Genomic DNA, 19,766 nt, shown 5'->3' with positions numbered 1-19,766 from the left:
GCTGGGACTTACAAGGGACAAGAGTTTCTAGAGACAGAGACATTCACAGGGACTTTTACCAGCTTCATTGTAAGATTATTCACAGAAACACCGCAGGGAGAAAAAACCAACACCACAGGAACAGCTTGATAGAGCTTTAAAGGCCACGTCAGAAGTCTCTAGTCCATGAGTTTCCTCAGGAGAAGAAATACAACACTGCTTATTTTTTTGCTTTTAAAGGAATACATGTGAATTGTCTTTTTCTTTTTCCCCGTGGCAATGGACACGGCCTACGTTCCTTCAGGGCTAACAGAGCACCCGCTAAATCCCATCCAAGACATGAGATCCTGGTGGCTTAGGGCTCGACAGACTAAGTGCAATTTTCTCACCCCTTCGTCCCTCTGTTTCTCTCTCTCTTTTTCCTATTTTCTGCCTAGGGTAGGTCATAGGTATAGTGTGATAATTAGCTAGCAAGTACGTAGAGGTCCCTTCTAGATCCTCTGAGTTCAACCTCCCTCCTAGGGAGGTTCTACCTAGGGAAGAACAAAAGGTTTATAAATTCAGCAAGTCTGCTTCTTTAGATGTTTTTATAGAATCTATTATCGATTATATATTCAAAGGAACCTGTATTTTTAGCACTAGAATTTCCTAAGAGTGGGGTTAGGGGAAATGCAGTTTGGGAGTTGGTTTATATTTTCATTGTTTAAAGGCTTGTGTTCATCGTTCTGTAAACCAAGACCAGGCAAGGGAGGATCCTGCAGCAGCAGCAACAGGTTTCATCAAGGGTCCCGGAATTGCCCGCGACAGGAGAGGAGCAGCGGGGACGGGGTCGCTCCCACAACTGGCTTTGGTATTTTTTCTACCCAAACCCCTCGCTGCCGTTGCCAAGGGGTCTAGACCACCATAAACCCTCTCTGCCTTTCACTAGCTGACGTAGGCTGGGGACGGTGTCCCGGGGCTGGGGAGCAAGGGTCATGCCTCTTGCGGGTTTTGGGGGGGGGTCACTGTAGGTGTTGGTATCTGTATTGCTGATGCTTCTTTTTATTTGTTGTTTTTGTGATATTTTCCTGTTTTGGGGCCTCTATATGATACTGAAGAACTGCAGATATACGTGTGCAATTTAACGTTTTTCATGGAAAGTTATTTACAAATTAAAAACAAAAATGGAGAAGAAAAAACCCCTTCTGCCTCCTTGTTTCCCTCCAGCACCGCCGGGCTCTGTCTGACCCTCTCTCCTGTGGGTAGGGGACACCTCAGCAGCCCAGCCCTGGCTGTACACCCAGCCCCGGTACGGGGGTGCCATCACCCCCCTCTGCAGCGACACAGCAATTCTCCACGGGGAAACCGAGGCACAAACCCCCACCTGCGCGGCAACGCTTACACACCGCCCGTGTGGCACCAGGGTGGCCGTGCCTGGTGTCCGAAGTCCTGGGAGCTGCTCCCAACCCCCGGAGCATCCTTCCCTGCCCCTGCGGGGAGCTCCTGGGGGTGACATGATGGGAGCGCGTGGGACTGTCCCTCTGCTTGTGCCAGGGCCGGACCCGGCACCGCAGCTGCCCTGAGAAACACAAGTGGACGTTTTTATGGACATTTTACAGGGAAGGGCCATAGACGAAGGGAGTGATGTCTGTGTATGATGCCAAAGGCTGGGGAGGGGAGGGGTGGTGGTTGGTGAGGTTGCGTTGCATCGTATGGGACCTGGGCATGGCGAAAACGGTGTGGAATAAGGGGTGGCGACCACGCTGGTTTTGGCTGGGAGAGGGTCACTCCTCTTCGCTGCAGCTGGCGAAGCAGCCAGGGACCTTTCCAGCTTCCCACGCTCTGCCCCGTGGGCAAGGGGCCGGGGGGGCGGAGCCACAGCCAAGACAGCTGACCCTGACTGGCCAATGGGGTGCTCATTCCGTACCATGTGACGCCACGACCAGCCTATTACCCGGGGCAGTGGGCGCACAGAGGGGCGGCTGCTGCTCAGGGACCGGCATCGGCGGGTCGGCGGGTGCTGAGCGGCCGCGTCACGTGCCGTGTGTCTTGGTTGTTCATTCCCCCTTCCCCCCGCCCCGGGTTTCGCCTCTCTCTCCTTATTTTCCTTTTCTTTGCATTATTGCTGTTGTTATTATGGTTTTATTTTAATTATTAAACTGTTCTTATCTCAACCCACGAGCTTTCTCACTTTTGCCCTTCTGATGCTCTCCCCATCCTGCCAGTGGGGGGGCTGAGCAAGCGGCTGTGTGGGGCTCAGTTGCCGGCTCAACCCCAACAGCCTTTGCTTGTGGGCAGCCAGGCTGGGTGCCCCTACCAGCACCGCCTGGCCCCATCCCTCCCTGGCGCTGCAGAGCTTCCGAGCTACCTGCTGCTCTCAAGCCAGCGAAAGAGCACTGGGCCTACGGGCATCACAAAGAAGCGGTATTTGATGTGCATGCATTTGCAGCAGGATGATTTGGGAATCGGAATACACTTGCCCTCTGAGACAGACTGCTGACATTTCCAACAGCAAACTACTGGGAAAAAAAAACAACCCAGCAATTGCTTCATCAGTTCAACCTGACTTGGCAAGTTTCATTGAAGGGGACACAACTCTGCTTTAGAAGCAGCACCAGCAGTCGGATTTTCAACAACAGGAGACAGTGCAGGGTACACCAACAAATAAAACAACAACAGAGAGATGAAGACCCTCTGAAACAACACATGGATGTGGAGCGTGTCCTCCAGAATCAAACACAGCAGCGGGGGGAGAGGGGGGTCTCTGCCTTGTTACCCTGTCCCTAATACCTCACCTTCCCTTTAGCTGGAGCCTCTCTTGCACTTTGCTTTGTGGGTAAACAAGTTATAGCACATCAGATTTCGTCTGTTATTTATCGCTCGCAACAGGTTAAAGTGTGCATTGGGGTGTGCACGGGGATATTCGTCCTCAAGGGATAAGGAAATCAACTCATTGTTGGAACCCTGAAACCCAAATTTGCAGAGCTTGACTTGACTTACGGAAGCAATAGCACAGAAAAAAAGTGCTTTGTCCGTAATTGAACAAAGGCTAAAACCAGGGGAATCAAACACGACCAGACAACTATTGCTATGAAGGGGGCCACTATGCCAGTGCAGAGAGGGGGTCAGACCTCCATCTCAAGAGCCATCCCTGAAAGCTGGCGGAACTGCAGAAGAAACTGTGAGTCTCTGCTCAAAGACTACTTTCTTCTCCCTTTTTAATTTCACTGAAGTACATTTGCTGACCATGCTGACTTCACAGCAATCAAATCCCAGGTAACTTCTCAGTGTCGGGTGACAGCTGAGGACCAAATCTGAAGCATCCTCCACCTGAGTTCCCCACGGCTCAGCTACAGATCCCCATCTGGCATCTTCCCAGTAGTGAGCTACTGAACCACACAAAAATAATTCTTACCTGTTGTAATCCTGCTGCTGGGCAGGAGCCACTGTTCAGGAGCTGAACACAAATGACTGCCATCGTGCTTAGGAGTGATTTGAAACACTGCCCTTCTGCCACCTGCAGCACAGCTAGTTCTGCTTAGCAGGAGGATATTGTCCTCCACGCGTCTCCCAACTCTGGGGGCAAATTCTTACACAAATAACTACTTGCCAAAGTCCCGAGGAAAACCAAGTGTGGGCTGAGACATCCCCTTTCCACGTGGCTCTCTGCTGACAGGGGAAAACCCACTGAAATTCGCAGACTGACTGCATTCACCAACTGCAACTCGCACAGCAGCTTTCAGGAACGGCTCCAGGGCACAGCAGCAATGGCACAGATTGATTTTAAAAGACCAGAGGCGTGATCTGTGGGTGTCACAGCCTTCCCCAGGCAGCCCTCCCGCTCCAGGTACCCCAGGCACACCCTCTACTTTAGCAAGAAGAGGCCCAGCAAAGCCTCCCCACACACCGGAGTGGAGAGCGAGCACCAGGGCCAGCACACGCACAGAGACGCACATTACCTGGGACGAGGACTGCATTCACATCAGGATTATAAAAATAAACACAACACACTTAAAATGGGTATTTCTTTTCCTCCCTTACCCCATCCCATCCGTTTCCAGTCCCTAACCACACTTCTCATTATTTTCCTCAACGCAGTAAGGTTATTTGGACAACACAGGAAAAAATATGAGGGTGGGACAGTATTGGCCAGGTAAACCCACAGAAATATGAACTCGTCTGACTTTTGTCACTGTTACAGAGGAGACGACAGGGTGCTGTGACACAGAGAGGGACAACATCACTGGGCTGCTGCGGGAGGTACGTGCTAGTGTTTTATCAGGTCTGAGTTTTCTATTTGCTGCTGCACAGTCTATGTTCCATATCCCAAGGCTGAGGATAGCTGTTCTCAGAGCATATCCTTTTAGAGCCCTCTCAGGTCCCTTTTTACCTATTGCCTTTGTTAGGGCAACGGCCTTTTCTCTCCCATATACAGGGCCCCTCTCCTCCCTCACATCACCCAGAGAACAGACCTGATGACTTGTAAAATAGGGACAGAAAATGTCTGTAATCTCAGTGCTGAACCCAGGGCAGAGAAGAGGTGCTTATCTCCAAAACCTCACCCCTGCTCCTGTCCTAAAAGCCCAGGAAAGAGGATACACAGACAGTGATCCCCCCCTTCAGGGACTTCAGGTATTTTGTCTCTGCTGCGGAAGTATCAAAAATACAAAGTCTGTGCTACCGTTTTGGGTTCTTAAATAACCAACCATCAAAATTCGAAGGTACCTTTAGCCAGGCTCTATATCCCCAGGATTACAGACAGCTACCAGACGCAGTACTTCAAGTTCTAAGAAAGAACAGCCATAGCCCAGACACTCTGAGGTGCAAGTTTACTTGAGTGACAAACATCAGTGACCTGACAAAGAAGTCACAGAAATGTCAGCAGCAGCACCTTTAGAACAGTGTTTCTTTGTGGAAGCCCAAGCCCTGTGCTCAGATATCTGCCATACTTAGCCGTCACAGCGCCAAAATACTAAATCTGTTACGTGTGCTGTATCGACTGAAAATAGGAGTGGAAACGTCACCTGAAAGTAGTTCCTAGGATTAGGCGCAACTTAGGAGCCCTGTGAAAAAACCCAGAAAGGTCTCAATTGCCAGAATTTGCTTTAAGATAATCTGGAAAATGCTGCAGTATTTTAGGGAGTAGTTATTACATTTGAAAACTTGCTGAGATTTCACACACTCATTGATCTGTAGCTGCGCTCTACTCATGATGAATCAGACATACAACCACGGATATTGTGACAAACAACTCATACACCATCCAAAGTGCCCCATGAGCAGAGGGCAATTCGGAGGCTGCTGTGGAATTTAGGGGCAAAGAGAAAGGCTCATGCTGCCTGCCACTGCTAGAACACCACCGGGCTCGCACTTACAGCCACGCACCTCCCGAAGGGGAGGAAGGACAAGGACGTACTTTACATCACCACACAAGGGTTGCTTCATCCACTTACCTTGAGGAACACACTCCAAGGCCAGTAACGCATTTTGGAAGGCCTCTCCACCACTACAGCCTCCATTCCTCGCTCCCAAACAGGAGCCACTCTAACAGTGGTTTCTGCAATGTTTCCAGCTGAAGGAACAGAAAGCTCATCTGCCTGGTTCATTTTCCGTGTCAGAACAGCAGTGCCACTCTTGCCTTGAACCGCATACAGCTATTTACCTGATCCTTGACGACAGCAGCACCTCTCCTCTCATTTAGGGCAGCATTACAATACCAGGAGAGGGTGCCGCCCAACCAGAAACGGAGCGTGCATCGACAAGACAGCGCTAGGCACACCCATTTCAATTAACCCCCAGAACAAGGCCACGTTTAGAAGCGCAACACTGTGGTGTCCAGAATTACTGGGGAGGGCCTGAAAGCACTGCAACAACTACTGCAGCAATACACCCAAAGCTTGCACGCAGAGCCACATAAATTCAGGGTTTTTTGCTTGCAGATGCTTCATGGGCACCAGGAGGCTGCTGTAGTGTTTGTGCAAGAGACGCTGTAACTCACCAGTGTACTTCATTTATTCAGAGCCAACACCAGAAAGACATGGCAAAACCACAAGCTAACAATGGCTACTCATTGTTATGTGGTGGAGAGGCAAATCTTTAAGAAGGCTGGAAAACACGACCGTTCAAATAAGGCCGGCGGAGCTGACATACTACTGGGCTGTATGAATACATGAATGACAGCAACAATCCTGTAGCCAGGATTGCATTTCAATAGCGGTAATTTCAATCACTGCACCTGATTCTCTGTCCTCCGTAAATCTGAGGAACACAGAATACAGAATGACAACCTGGAGCACAGAGACCAGCTTAGGGCAGAAAAGAGATCTTAGAAAGAGAACTACTAACATTTGCTAACATGCGAAACTGATTACTGCGTTTCAAGTTTGGAAAGGATTAACGCTTCCTTCATAATACCTGCACAAACACAATACTGTTTGGGATATTGTTCTTTTGCTCTTGCCTGAAACGGACATTGTCTTTAGGAAACTAGTCGCAATCACTTATGAAGGAAACTGCTTTTTTGCATGGCTCGCCAGCTGGCACCCTTGCTCTTTCCTCTATGGCTAGTATGCAAAAACCCCAGATTTGGGGCAGAAGAATACCTGCCATCTCCTGCCCCCTCTCCCCAAATGCAAGAAATAGTCAAACACTGACAATCAGACTCTTCTGGGATGGGAACAAATTAGAAGTTTACACTACAGTGCGTATCTGCCTTTAGTCTAAAAGCAAGAAAAGCAAACACATCAAATAGGGAATCTCTCCAGGTACAGGAAGCAGGATCTGCAACTCGGCTCTCAGAAAAAGCAAGCAGACGGATGACGACACCACAGAACTAGAGTTGCTTTGCAAAACAGCAGTGCACACGTGTGTGTTAAGTATCAACCGGTCAACTAGCGTTGGAGATGAACGCTTGAACGGTCTAAAAACACGTGTAAGACTGCATCTGGGGTGCCTCAGTTTGAACGGGACAGCTCGAGGGCACGAATGTGAGGGTGCCTCTGTACCGCTATACTTTGCGTCCCAGCCTCTCTCCTCGGTTGGCACAGGCCAGTTGCCAGATTTGCCCGAGAGCTCCCCAGCATGGCCACAAGGTACCGGTACCACCAGCGCCAGGTATCCCCACGGTTGGGAGCAGCATTGTCCCCACCCTGGGGCAGAGAGGGGCAGCACAAAAACAACCCCAAAAAGGGCCCCATCCCGCCCCAGTGGTGGGGATGGGGCAGCTCACCCATGGCAGCACCGCAGGGCCGCCTGTACCGGCTGCATCCCTTCCCCTTTGGAAGGAAATTCACCTCTCCACAAAAATCATGCTTGGGAGGGAAATTGTGGGCATGGGAAACCATTGGGATAGGAAACCATCCCAGGGCTGAGAAATCATTGTTGGCATGGGAAGCCATCACTGGGATGAGAAATCATCGTTGGGATGGGAATTCATGGCGCGGATGGGAAACCCTCATCCGGATGAGAAATCAGCACAGAGGACAGAAAATCATCAGCAGGATGGGAAATCATGGTGATGGGCAGTTGCTGAGGCATGACAAATCCAGCCCTGGCAAGGCTGGCTCAGGCAGGTGCTGGCGGAATGATCGCCCTGGGGACAGAACCCCAGAACAGTGTTTGCCCCAAACAAACCCCACACTGACCCACCGCCAGGCAGGTACAGCAGCAGGCTCCTGCTCCTCATGGTGCTCCTGCCCTCCAGGTAACCCCCAACGGGCTCTGCCCACCAATACCTCACCCCACCACCCCTCTTTGCTTCCCCCAACAGAGAGGTTCCCTCTCCGGCTGCCCACGGCATTGCAGGTGCCCAGCATGAGCTTCACCACCCCAGCCATGCCAGCACCGGTCAGTGCCCACGTGCTGCCCTCTGTCCCGGGGCTGGCAGTGTCTGGTGAGCCTGCCCAGCTCCACACCGTCACCCACCAGCTGTCCCAGCCCACCGTCTGGCAGGCGGTGCCAGGGCCCCTGGGGGCCCCGGGGCAGGTGGTGCAGCTCCCCAGCAGGGTGCCACCTCCCCCAGTGGCACAGCTCCCTCACGGGGTGCAGCTCCCCACTGGGGTGCAGCTCCCTCACGGGGGTACAGCACCCGAAAGGCATGCAGCTCCTCACTGGGACGCAGCTCCTCAGTGGGGTGCGGATGCCCATGGGGGTACAGCTCCCTGCTGGGGTGCAGCTCCAGCTGGGGTGCCTCTCCCCCATGGGATGCAGCTCCATGCTGGGTTGCAGCTCCCCAGTGGGGTGCAGCTCCCCAGTAGGGTGCAGCTTCCCCATGGGGAGCAGCTCCCCCACGGGGTGCAGCTAAACCATGGGGTGTCGCTCCCCACCATGGCTGCTCCCTGTCCCCCTGCCTACGGCTGGGGACAGCAGGTGGTGCCACAGGCGCTGGTGCCCCACCAGCCGAGGGGGATGGGGCCACGGACCCTGGACCAGCAAGAGCCCATGGACCCCACGGGCTCCTGCCTGCTGCGTGCCCCTGCCCACACCGGCGACCCACCACCGTGCCGCCCCACGGCTTCACCTTGGGTCCAGGAGCACCCTGTGCTCCACACCCTGCCCGGCAGCGCCCAGAAGCTATCAGAGGGCTTCAAGAAGGAAGTGGTGGCCATCGAGGACAGTGTCCCTGCTGCCAGCCCCCACCAGACCGCCCTGGCTCTGCCGACCTGCAGAACCAGGATGGAGCCTAAAGGTGAGCTCTGGGGGGTGGCAGAGCCCGCGGGCAGCTGCCCTGTGCCAAGGAAAGCTTGCATCACCCCGCGCTTGGGTTGGATCTCTTTGCTTTTTCAGCAGTGGAGACCGCCCCGGCAGCCCCAGAGAAGCCCGTCGACCTGCCCGAGCAGGGGCCACAGGCCTTCGCTGAGGCCTGTCCTGAGCTGGCAGAGGACACCATCGCCAGCTTGGTGCTCTCCTGGCTCAACACCTTGGAGAGCGAGGACAGCCCCCCCGATGGGCCTGACAGCCCCAGCCTCGCCGCCTTCCTCCACGAGCTCCCCGACCTCTCCGAGTACGTGGCGGAGGGCGGCTGCCCCAAGGAGCCAGCAGCGGCGGCGGGGCTGGGGGTCGGCGAGGTCTCTGTCGACGACGTCGACGACTTCACCAGCTTCCTCAGCCGGGTCCCTGACCTCTCCGAGTACGTGGCGGAGGGCGGCTGCCCCCATCAGCAAGTGGTGGCAGCAGGGCTGGGGGACAGCGAGGACACCATCCCTAATGGCCTTCATTTCCCCAACAGCCTCATCAGCGCCGATTTCCTCAATGACCTCCACGACTTCTCCATGTACACGGCAGATAGCGCCTGCCCCCAGGACCATGCGGTGGTGGCAGGGCTAGGGGACAGTGAGGACACCACCCTGACCACCAGTGTCCCCAACGTGACTGCCGAGGCCCTTGATGAGCACCCTGACCTCTGTGGGTACGTGGCGGAGGGCGGCTGCCCCAAGGAGCCACTGGTGGCGGCGGGGCTGGTGGATGGCGGGGACACCATCCCCAATGTCCTCGACTTAACAACTTCACTTAACAAGCTCCCCCACCTCTTGGAGTACAGGGCAGAGGGCGGCTGCGAGGTGGAGAAGTTGGCAGCAGTGATGCTGGTGGACGGTGAAAATATCCTCGCCGATCTCCCCGACAGCCTGGACACCACTGCCTCCTGCAGCAAAGACCCTGACCTCCTGGAGTACGAGGCGGAGGGCGGCTGGTGCAAACGCCGCCTGCAATCGGGGATGCTGGGGGATGCCGACCCCTTTAGGGGTGTGCCGGCCTCCCCCTTGCAAGACACCAAGGGGAACCAGGGCGGGGTGTCGGCAGTCCTCCCCACCTGGCTGCCCTTGGATATCTCCGAGGAGAGCTCTCCGGAGACTGCAGAGGAGACTTCTGAGGACAGACCTGTGGACAGTCCCCAGAACGATCCCCTGCAGGCTCCTCCGGAGACGGCAGAGGAGACTTCTGAGGACAGTCCTGTGGACAGTCCCCAGAACGATCCCCTGCAGGCTCCTCTGGACAGTCCCCTGCTCAGCGTCCTGCAGTCCCCACTACTGACGCCCTTGGCCAGAGCCCAGGTGCACCCCCAGCGTCACCAGCCCCACATGGCCCAGCTGCTGGAGGAGGCGCTGCGGAGGCAGCCCCGGGTGGTTTTGACCCACTTGCCGCTGCCGCCGGGTGTCACCTCCTGCCGGGTGGGGCCCAGGTGGGGAGAGGTGGGCAGCAAGCAGGCAAACCACAAAGGCAGAGCTGCACGGGGATGGCACGGGGCAGGCAGCAGCGGGCTGCAGGCGGGAAGCAGCAAGCGCAGAGCGTCCAACATCAGCAGCGTGCCCGCCAAGCAACCTAGAAACCAGGGCAACACCAAGGGGCAAAGGCCCTTCATGCAGCAGAGGGGACAGATTTAAAGCAGCCGTCCCACTCAAACACCACAGCATGGAGGCCTTGAACTGCTGCTCTGGGACTCCCACCCCACGCCCCACCCCAGCCTTGTGACCCTCAACTGCTCCAGTCCCACAGACCCATGCTGGAAGCTACGGCCCCCCGCTGCCCGGGGGCTGCGATACGTTCCAGGGAACACACAGCATTTCCAGGTGCCAGCACAGCCGGTGTCAGGGCCCAGCCGGGCCCCGCAGCTCCCGGCAGCACTGGGCCGCACGCCCCTGCAGCACCCCAGGGAGGCCCCAGGAGGCCCCGGCCCGGGATGAAGCCGCGGAGCAGTGGGTGCAGGGGCAAGGCGGGGCAGACACGCTCACCGCTCCAGTGAGACATGGGAGTCCCCTCTGCCCGCCCTGATGGGGCCAGTCCTAGGCCCACTGGGTGCCACCTCTGATCCCACCGCCTTGACCCTGCGCCGCTGCCGGCATCCCCACCGCAGCCTGGAACCAGAGTCCCCAGGAGCAGCATCCCCACCCGGTGCTGAGGACGCTCCGCATCATCCTGAGGGTGCCCTTGCTCAACTCCAGCCACAGTTTCCACCTGCTGGGGCACACAGTGAAGGTGGTGGGGCTGATGCCCCAACCACCCAACCCGGAACCCAATTCCTTGATGGCAGCCCCGAGACCCAGCGCAGCACTGGATGCCTCAAGCCCCCACTGACGGCAAGAAGGACATGGCACCGGCGGCACCATCGAGCAGCAAGGCACGCACCAGGTCTGCTGCCAAACCCCAGCAGCCGAGCGGGCTGTGCTTGTCGCCCACGGAGGCCAAACCCCACGGGAGGGGCTGCCGCAGCAGCTGCACATGCCGCCACAACCTCCCAACGACTCCCCGCTGTCCTTCGGGCCCTGGGGGGGCTCACGGCTGCGCCCACCCCGCTGGAGGAGCAGGAGCAGTCGGTGCCCATCACACGCAAGCAGCGGCCCCAGCGGGAGCGTGTGAAGGCGCTGGCCCAGGAGGAGCGGGAGCGGGCGGCCCTGCAGGTGTCACCGGGCAGCTGCACGTTTGTGTGCAGAAGGAGGCCAGCATGGACATAGCCAACGACTACGGCTACCCATAACCCACCGGCCCAGAACCGTCCCCCCCTCTTCGGAGCTGCCTTTTCCTCTCTAGCATTTGACTACCGACAGAGCAGTGCCGCGGTGACGGCCTCGGTCAACACCTTCCTTCCGGCTGCCCTGCGAGGTCTTTGCACCTCTCGTGGTCAAGACAGTGTGATCCTGCTCTACCTCATTTGGCTGCAAGAAGAGTAAAGGAAGAAGCAGCTCCCAGAAGCTTCAGCAAACAGTTTGGCAAGGTCTTCTAGCCTGCTTCCACAGTCACAAGACCCAGTGCTGTTAGTATAATGTCTCATTGCCTTCTCTAGAAAGGCACTGAAGCAGAATGGCCTCCCTGTCACTGCTCGCTACCAGCAGCAACAGAGGCCTCAGAAAGGCCAGGATTTCGAGTCTTTCACCAGCAGGCCAGGAGTAGTGCGTACTACGGGATGTGGCCACTTGTAGCCACTTGCAGTCCAGACACTCAAGGTGGTTTTAGCTTCAGCTGCGGTGGTTGTAGGCACTGAAGCTTAAACCCAAAAGGAAAGAGAAAAAGAACAGCTCTCCAGGCACACGCTGTTCGGAAGTTAAAGCAGAAGAAAGGCCAGCGTGGCACACGCTCAAGGACAGGGCTGCCTATAGCCCTTTGGCAGGGAAGCTTCTCCCCAGCCAAGCGCATTTCTCCTCCTCTCCTACAGTTCTCCTCCCTCTCTGTCTCCGTACCTTCAGCTGCAAGGCCTGACTGTGATTCAGCACTGCCTGGAAAGTGAACTGTCCCAGGAGCCTTCCCTGCTCCTCAGGTTCCTACTTCAGGCCCAAGAGAAACACGGGGGTGGAGAAACCAGAGCGCCTCACACACTGTGGGAAGACTTAACTTCAGTCGGTGAAGCACGGGTTTATTTCAGCTACGCAGTCAAAGCAAGACGAGCACAAGGAGCAGACAAGAAGCTGCACCTAGGTAGCACGCCACGCTTGCCTACTCAGCGAGTCTAGGCTGCCACTCAGAGAAGGAGCAGATGTTCCCAGGGGGAGGGGGGTAACCTGAGGGTCACAAATGCCCACGGGGATTGAAAGCCAGAAGGGCTAGGACAGTGCGCTGTGCCACCTCCTCTTCCCTGTGGCTCCCCGAGTTCCATCATGCCCCAGAACCTTCCTTTCAAACAGTATATTGGACAGAAGCGCAATACAGCTCCAAGGAGCTTGCTGCTTCTGCGAGCCAGGAGGAGGCCAGAGGCCGCTGGACTCTTTGACCCATACTCACCCCCGGCTTAGAAACGCTGTGCAACACCCAGCCCCCCACTCTGGAGAAACCACTCACGTAGACAGCCATGTCCTTTGGAGCTCTGCCGATACTGTCTCCAGGGAACGTTGTCCTGAAACGTGGTCCATGGTGACTGCTCTGGGAAGGATTGGCACAGACAGCTTGATGAAGGCTTGTCCCCGACTTCCCAGCAAGGGCCAGCACTTTCCCGCATGGTTTTCAGGCTGGAAGGAGAAGAAGAAACTACGTTCACATGGAGAAGGGTGCCCTGGCTCTCATTCCTGCTATGACCATCACAGGGTTAAGAACTGATTTGGCCAAGCAGCTCGGCTCTGAACCGCAGACGGTGCCTTCGGTCGGACCCTGCGGGTACCAAACAGAGAAGCAGCCGTGAGAATTCATGGGTCACAAGAGCACGTCAGTGGAGAAGCACTTGCATGGCAGCGAGCTGGGTGCGCTGCTTGAAGAAGCTCTCTGGCCTCTCTCGGTGTGCAGCAACTCGCCAAGAACAAGCAAGGGATGGTGCGGCTGAAAGGCACCGGCCCAGAGCAGGTGGCAACTAGGGTCCCACCTGGACAAGCCTTTCCTGTAAGGAGAAGCCATTGCTCCCGCCATCCAGTCCCACCTCCTCCCACTGGCACCAGCCAACTCTTCAACTTGTGCAGGCAGCTCAGGGGCAGTGCCAGGACAGCTTGCAAACGCAGCGTGAGGCCCTCCAGCAGGGCAGGCTCTCAGCACCCGCTTGTGCTCACTAAGAGCCCCCGTGAGCTCACGCCCGAGACCTCTGCAGGCACCTTTTCCACTCTGCTTCCATGCCATGCTGACAGTTTTCACGATGACTGGGAAGACACAGCATGCAGAACCAAGCGACCCCGTTAGAAGCTCATCCAGAGGACCTGGGGCACTCCGGGGGAGAAAATACTCAGCAGGGAGAGACAGGAGGCGAGCAGGTCCATGCAGGAAGGCAGGAGAAGAAAGCTTCGAGGAGCAAAGGAAAGGGGAAAGGCAACGCTCACCAGCATCTTTGGTTCCTTCCCCCACAACTTTTGTTTTTCTGTTTCTTGGTGCTCCCACGTCAAGAATAAGCTCAGGAGACCTCACATAATCCAGCACCGGCAGGGAATAGAAAAAGACTTTTCCTTTCCACATGCAGAAGAGATGCAGAGGCAGAGACCAGCACCCAGCTGCTCCAGCCCCAGCCCTCTCCCACATCCCTGTTTCTTCTTGAATTCCTTAAGATAGTTGGGTGTTGGCTTTGCAGCACCTCTCTCTGCCTGCGGGCATTTGCTCAGTGGGAGGGAGGGTGGGGGGTTAACCCATCCCCTGCCCACCCCACGGGTGGCTGAGCTGGGCTGGGGATGGCTTACGTCCACAAACAGGTATTTTTTATGTTTAAGATAATATGATTCTATTTTTATAAAGAATAGATTTATTTTTTTACAAATAAATATTTTGAAATTATAATATTTGTATTATGTATATGTCTAGGTATAATATCATAAACATATACACACATACATAGATATGTACCTACGTATCCTACCACAAATCCTCAGAGGGAAAGGGAAGGGGGTGTCAGGAGGGACTGGGATGTAGGAGAGGGGTGACATGACCCCAGGGGCCCAGGACTCACCGCAGTTCCTGCTCTCTGCACTGCCAGGCACATGGCACAGCTCAGGCACTTCTGTCTCTCTCTCTGTGTCTGTCTGTCCCTCCCTCCCTCCCTCCCTGTGCTGCAGCCCCGCTCGCTCGACTGCCTTCCACCTCAGGGAACCCACGGGTGCCTCACAGCTCACACGGGTCCCTCACAGAAAGGAGACCATAGCAACAGGCTGTAGGACAGACAGGGAGGAGTTAGAAAATACAGGCAGGGAGTCAGACAGAGAAAGAAAGAAAAAACCAGTGATGGGAGATGGGAAGAGAGTAAAAGTAGCAGTTCTGGGCAACTGCCCCATTTCCTGATCACTGCCCAGGAACTGCTTGCACCGTATCCGATTGTCGCTCATGGGCTCTTCCCTGAGCCCCTCTGACCGTACGCCAGCAGCGTGGCGTTATAACCTTGCCAGGCGCTCTCCAGCACTCCCTGACCATGATCACCAGAGACCTCTCTCTAACAAACCATCAAGTGCCTCCTCTTCATAAGCGAGCCACCAAATGCACACACAAGCACTGCTCTCTGCCAGGAGAGCCCTCACTAGCAGTTTAAATTAGCAATCAAGACTGGCAAGCACACTTGACAGCAACACTCAGTTCCAGGATGACAAGACACGTAGATAAAATCTAGCCACTGCTTCACACCAGGAAAGTGATAAATGCCGGTCTTTTGCGTTACGCTGACATGGATGTTAATAACGGGAGATAAAGGAACTGACCGGCCTCCAGCTGCGTATTAGTGACAGCTGCTTCCAGCTGGTTCTTTGACTCAAGGCTTACCTGGACCACGGAACTGCTGGATCCTGCGGAGATGAGCATGCCGTTCTCGTCCTTTCGGAAGCTCCTGTGAGACCAATAGGCTGGATCAGAAGCAAAGGCTTTCCTGTGCCCTGGATTCCTAGGGTCACACACGCCTGTGCTGCCGCTGTTCACAGAAGTCACACACCTGCTTCCCGCATCCTTCTCTCCCTGCCTATTAACATTACAATTGCAGCGTCAAACTACCAGCAATCAGGCTTTCACTAATAACTCATGGTTTCGTCTGGGTTTAGACCAAGTTCAACAGCAAGGCACAGCTTCATCTCCTAAGCACACCACAGAAGATGCTGAGGTGGGAAGGCTTGTAGATGTGGCTCATCTAGCCTAACCCACAGCCGCCTTTAGTGACGTATGCCTCGCTTTAGCTTTCGTTGTGCAGAACAATCCCTAGAGTCACACTGATGCAGCCTGCTTGATTTCTGGGTGCAACAAGCCCTCAAATACCAGATTTGTGGTTTCCTAAGCACAACTCTGTTGGATCGGTCAGCTCCAAAACTTAAAAAGCTCAACTCACCTCAAAAATGTTAACTTGCGCCCCTCTCCTATTTTGGAATATCCAGACAGCGAAGCACCACGGAAGCCTTGTTCACCAGACAGTTGCCTGACAAACCCCTTTGTGACACAGAGCAGCAAGTCAACAGGAGCGCAGGCTGCACAAAGTCAGTGCCTGGCAGCAACCTCATACAGAGCAGGAACTCCACTGGCAGAAAACCTCTTCAGCTTCCGCTGGACTTGGGAAGGGACTTCCTAAAGCCTCTTTCCTCCACGGCTACCCCAGCAAGCAGCAGTGGGGCAGCAGTGGGGCAGCAGTGGAGCAGCGCTGCCCGGCTCCCCTCCTGCACCACTGACAAGCAACACAGCAGGCACGGTGCAAAAATCAGCCTCCACCAATGGCCCCGAGTGATCCGCATCAGAGATTCAAAAGAAGGAACGGCGCAACAAATCCACAAACAGAAACACACTGTTTACTACCAAGGCGGAGCAGCCGGCATGGTGTGTGCTATCCTAAAGCACTCTGAACATGAGGGACACAGTTTCACCTCAAACACAGCAAGTGAAATCCACCTGAGGGTGGCACCCCAGCGCCTCTCAAGGGAGGCCAGCCGTGCAGCCGACCTGCTGAAACAACCAGCCAGAGAGCGCAGCGTGACCACAGCAGTGCCCAGCGCCTTACGAGACGCACTGCTGGCGCTGCTGCAGGGACAGGGTTTGTGTCCACTGGAACAGAGGCTGCCGTCAACCCAGCGGCAGCCGCCAAACCCAAAATAACCCTTAGACCTGGTAGCATTGCCCCAGTCCAGGAACAAACCCTAAATCCAGACGCACCCCACACCTGGCTGCTCCCACCAGACCTAGCAGCATGCACCTGACACAGCAACACCCCCAAATCCTCAAGTTTCCCCCAAAATTGGCAGCAACCAGCAGACCCAGGCACACCCCCCAAAACCTGTCAGCGACCTGTCAGCACAATCAATAATTATACAGCTAAATAACAAAAGGATTAGACAATACTTTGTCTTCACTGCCCCCCAATCCATTTTCTTTCTCTTATTTCTTTTTTTTTTCCATTTTAATTTCAGCTTGTTTTGCTTGTGATTTTTATATAAGACCTGCTTTTGTAGAAGCGTGAAAGGTCTCTGTGGTCCCTCTGCTCATGAATCCATTTGCTAAAATAATGTTTTTGAAATCCTCTTTTTTGAAAACCTCTGTTTTAGGTATCTTACTGACCAGTTCATTCATGTCTAATATTGAAAGCTTTTGAAAAGCAGGAACGGGTTTGTTTCTATACAGGACAGCGTTGCTCAGAAATGGACCCCAGTCCCTGCTGGCCTCAGCGACCCAGTGGCACACACTCCTGTTACCGGCTCATCTGGTGGCTGGCTGTAAAGAAATGTCATCTTTTCTGCCGTGGCTGGGGGTGGTGATGGTGGTGTTGCTGGTGTTCTGTCTCAGCTCTATAATCCATAAAGGAACAGAGACTTTAAGGTGTATCATGTTACTGGTTTGACGGGACTTGCATGCTAGAGAAGAGTTGCTCAAGTGACTTGCTACTTTTACAACCTCTTGCTAGAAGGAGCAAGAGGGAACAGGGAAGGGTGTAGAGGAGGACTGGAGCAGCCCCGTAGCCGGTGTGTGCCGCCAGCATCGCCCTCGTACAGCCGTCTCGCCAGCAAAACGCAGGAGGAACAGAGCAGCTTATGGCCACTGCACAAAGCAGCTGCAGCGCAGGAAGGGGAATTTAACTGCGAGGCTGTGGGGCACAGCCCGCGTGGTAGCCGAAGCCTCGCGGGAATCACACGGAGATGTCAAGCTCTCTAAAGGACCCTGAGATATGAACAGGAAGAACTTAGCAATTGTTGACTTGGTATTTCTTGCAAACGGAAGCAGCTGACGGCTTCCTCTTTATTTGCTTCTAGTCCAGTCCTTGGGCCGATAGGCCAGACCTTGCAGCAGGGCATGCCTGCTGGAGAAAAACTGCTAAAACCACCTCTTTGTTGCTGCTCCTGTAACCAGAGCGATCGAATTAACCAACCATAGATGTTGCTATACTCCTTGTACAGCCTTATCCAACTGGACGTTAAGTCTGGGGACATGGACTATACCAATCAGTGCATTCTTTGATCTGCATTTTAGTCCCTCGGTAATCATTAATGTGAACGAAACAATAGACAATGCGCTTCTGTCAGAAAAGGATGACAAAATGTGGTTTCGTGTAGCGGACTGAGAAAACTGGCCAGGACTGCCAAGATTAAGAGCCAAGTAGGTAAAAGGTAATTCCGACAGGGGGAGATCGCGACCACCGACTCACGGACCACCACCGACCCAAGTAATACCACCTACTCAAAAGAGAACAACAAAGAGGATAACTGAGTCTGCGCAGTAATTTACATATGGAACGAGCAAGTTTGTACCAATCGGTAGAAAGGACAATAATGAATATCTATGAATATGTAAATTTTTGATCTATAAATTGTACGGGAAAGGTGCGTAAGGTACGCACGTTAGGAGCAGCGATCCCGCGTGCATCCGGCGCTGTGAATAAAGAATGCCTGCTCTTTAATACTAAATTGCTGTTAAAGAGTTGTTTCTGATTTTACCGCGTTTTTCGGTAACACTCCTACCAGTCTGTCACGATCCACTGTCGGGCTGAACAATTTGGCAGAGGTTAAACCCCCTTGCTTTCCAACCGACCTCAGGGAATTCTGGGAGGTTGGGGGCGGCTGGGCTTAACTTCTGACTGACTCCAACGTGTTGCCGTGGCCACGTTCCTTCTACATTCTCGGGAACAGAACTAAGACTCAAAACGGAATCAAAGTGCCAAGTCCCTTCATTTGGCCAGCGATGGAGACGCGAGAGAAAAGCAGAGAAAGAGAGAAAAAAGGGAGAAAGGGGGGAGAGACAAAACGAGAGCGACACCAGAGTGTTGTAATACCTACCGTCGCGGGTCTGGGGCGGTCCGTCCTTCCGCGGGGTCCGTCCCTCCGCGCGGTCCGTCCTTCCACGGGGTCCGTCCCTCCGCGCGGTCCGTCCTTCCACGGGGTCCGTCCCTCCGTGCCGACTGTGAGATTTGATTCTGCGCTTTTGAACAACTGAGGAGACGATAAGCAGTGAGTCACGTGTCTCTCTGATAATGTTTTCCTAGCGTAAGCTTACCTGGGGCTGGGGGCATGATATAATTCAATAGGCTGGAAAAGGAGAAAGAGGACAGTTACCCTTTTTCCTTGTGGTAAAGCTGCACTTGAGCCTGAGCTCTCAAGAAACACTGCTGAGTTTATTTCAGTAAAACTGAAATCGAGAGGTTCTAAGGCAGTGTTGCAAAGCCCTTCAGGATTCAAGGGACACCTGGAGTTATAAACGTGAAACGCTCTTTTTTCCAGGTCATAGACGTTAAATAAGTCCATCAATCGCCCTCTGAGAGCTTGCTTGCATATTTTTATATATTTGAATATTGCTGGAAATTTTTTCAGTTTTCAAGTCCTTTAATGACGGTTCACGGTTTTTAGTATTTCGTATAAAACCAAGCTGTTGCTGCTGACCCCACCTATTGAATAGTTGCGTGTTTTAATTGCCCAAGCCTCTGGCTGAGTATTCATGCCCTTGAACGTTACTCACTGAAGGTGTGTGCGTGAGGCATGAATCCAACCTTCGTACCCAGGTGGCGAATAGGAGTTTCCCCAGGGACGGATCCAGAGCAGGGAATTAAGCTCTCACTGCACTGCGCTTTGGAGGAGGAGCGGGTTTGTGCCCCTTCTCTGAGTGGATGGTGAGCTGAGGGGTGTTTCGCCCTTAGGGAACCTGAAGCTAAGCCAAAGAATGTCGAGTGAGTTCAAAACCCTGCCCAAGCCTTTGGAACATCCCGGCTCTATTCACTGAGGCAAAGGAGTATTTTAGTTGAGCAACACTTATGCTGGGTAAAATGAGAGGATGAGAGGCTTTTGCTGCTTCAAATACTCATGGAAATGTCATTTTAAACGTGGTTCTTCAGACGAGATAAGTCTGCACCTCTTTTCTTAGCAGGACAAAACTTCTGAGCCTGTTCCCAGAGATAGAAAGAGCACAGGAATTCCGTGGAGTTCCATGGTGGAGGTGAAAGATCCCAACCCAAAGGGTGCCGTGCTGACAAGCAG

General features: G+C 54.2%; 2 long non-coding RNA genes across 3 annotated transcripts in view; one reads left to right on the top strand and one right to left on the bottom strand.

Moving 5' to 3' along the window:
* LOC142051434 (uncharacterized) overlaps positions 1-14,373 on the bottom strand; it is a 140,546-nt gene extending 126,173 nt beyond the window's left edge. For both annotated transcript variants that reach the window (XR_012658466.1, XR_012658467.1), the window contains exons 1-2: positions 14,300-14,373; positions 12,724-12,890 (exon numbers count right to left, since the gene is read on the bottom strand). This is a non-coding gene — a long non-coding RNA (uncharacterized LOC142051434). The remainder of the gene's footprint in view (positions 1-12,723; positions 12,891-14,299) is intronic.
* Positions 1-19,766, top strand: part of LOC142051435 (uncharacterized) — a 175,215-nt gene extending 155,449 nt beyond the window's left edge. Inside the window, exon 4 of the long non-coding RNA XR_012658468.1 lies at positions 19,654-19,766. This is a non-coding gene — a long non-coding RNA (uncharacterized LOC142051435). The remainder of the gene's footprint in view (positions 1-19,653) is intronic.

This window comes from Phalacrocorax aristotelis, unplaced genomic scaffold, assembly GCF_949628215.1.
Source record: "Phalacrocorax aristotelis unplaced genomic scaffold, bGulAri2.1 scaffold_34, whole genome shotgun sequence".
NCBI lineage: Eukaryota > Metazoa > Chordata > Aves > Suliformes > Phalacrocoracidae > Phalacrocorax > Phalacrocorax aristotelis.
Note: the sequence above shows the minus strand (reverse complement) of the source record. Positions and strands in the feature narration are given on the sequence as shown.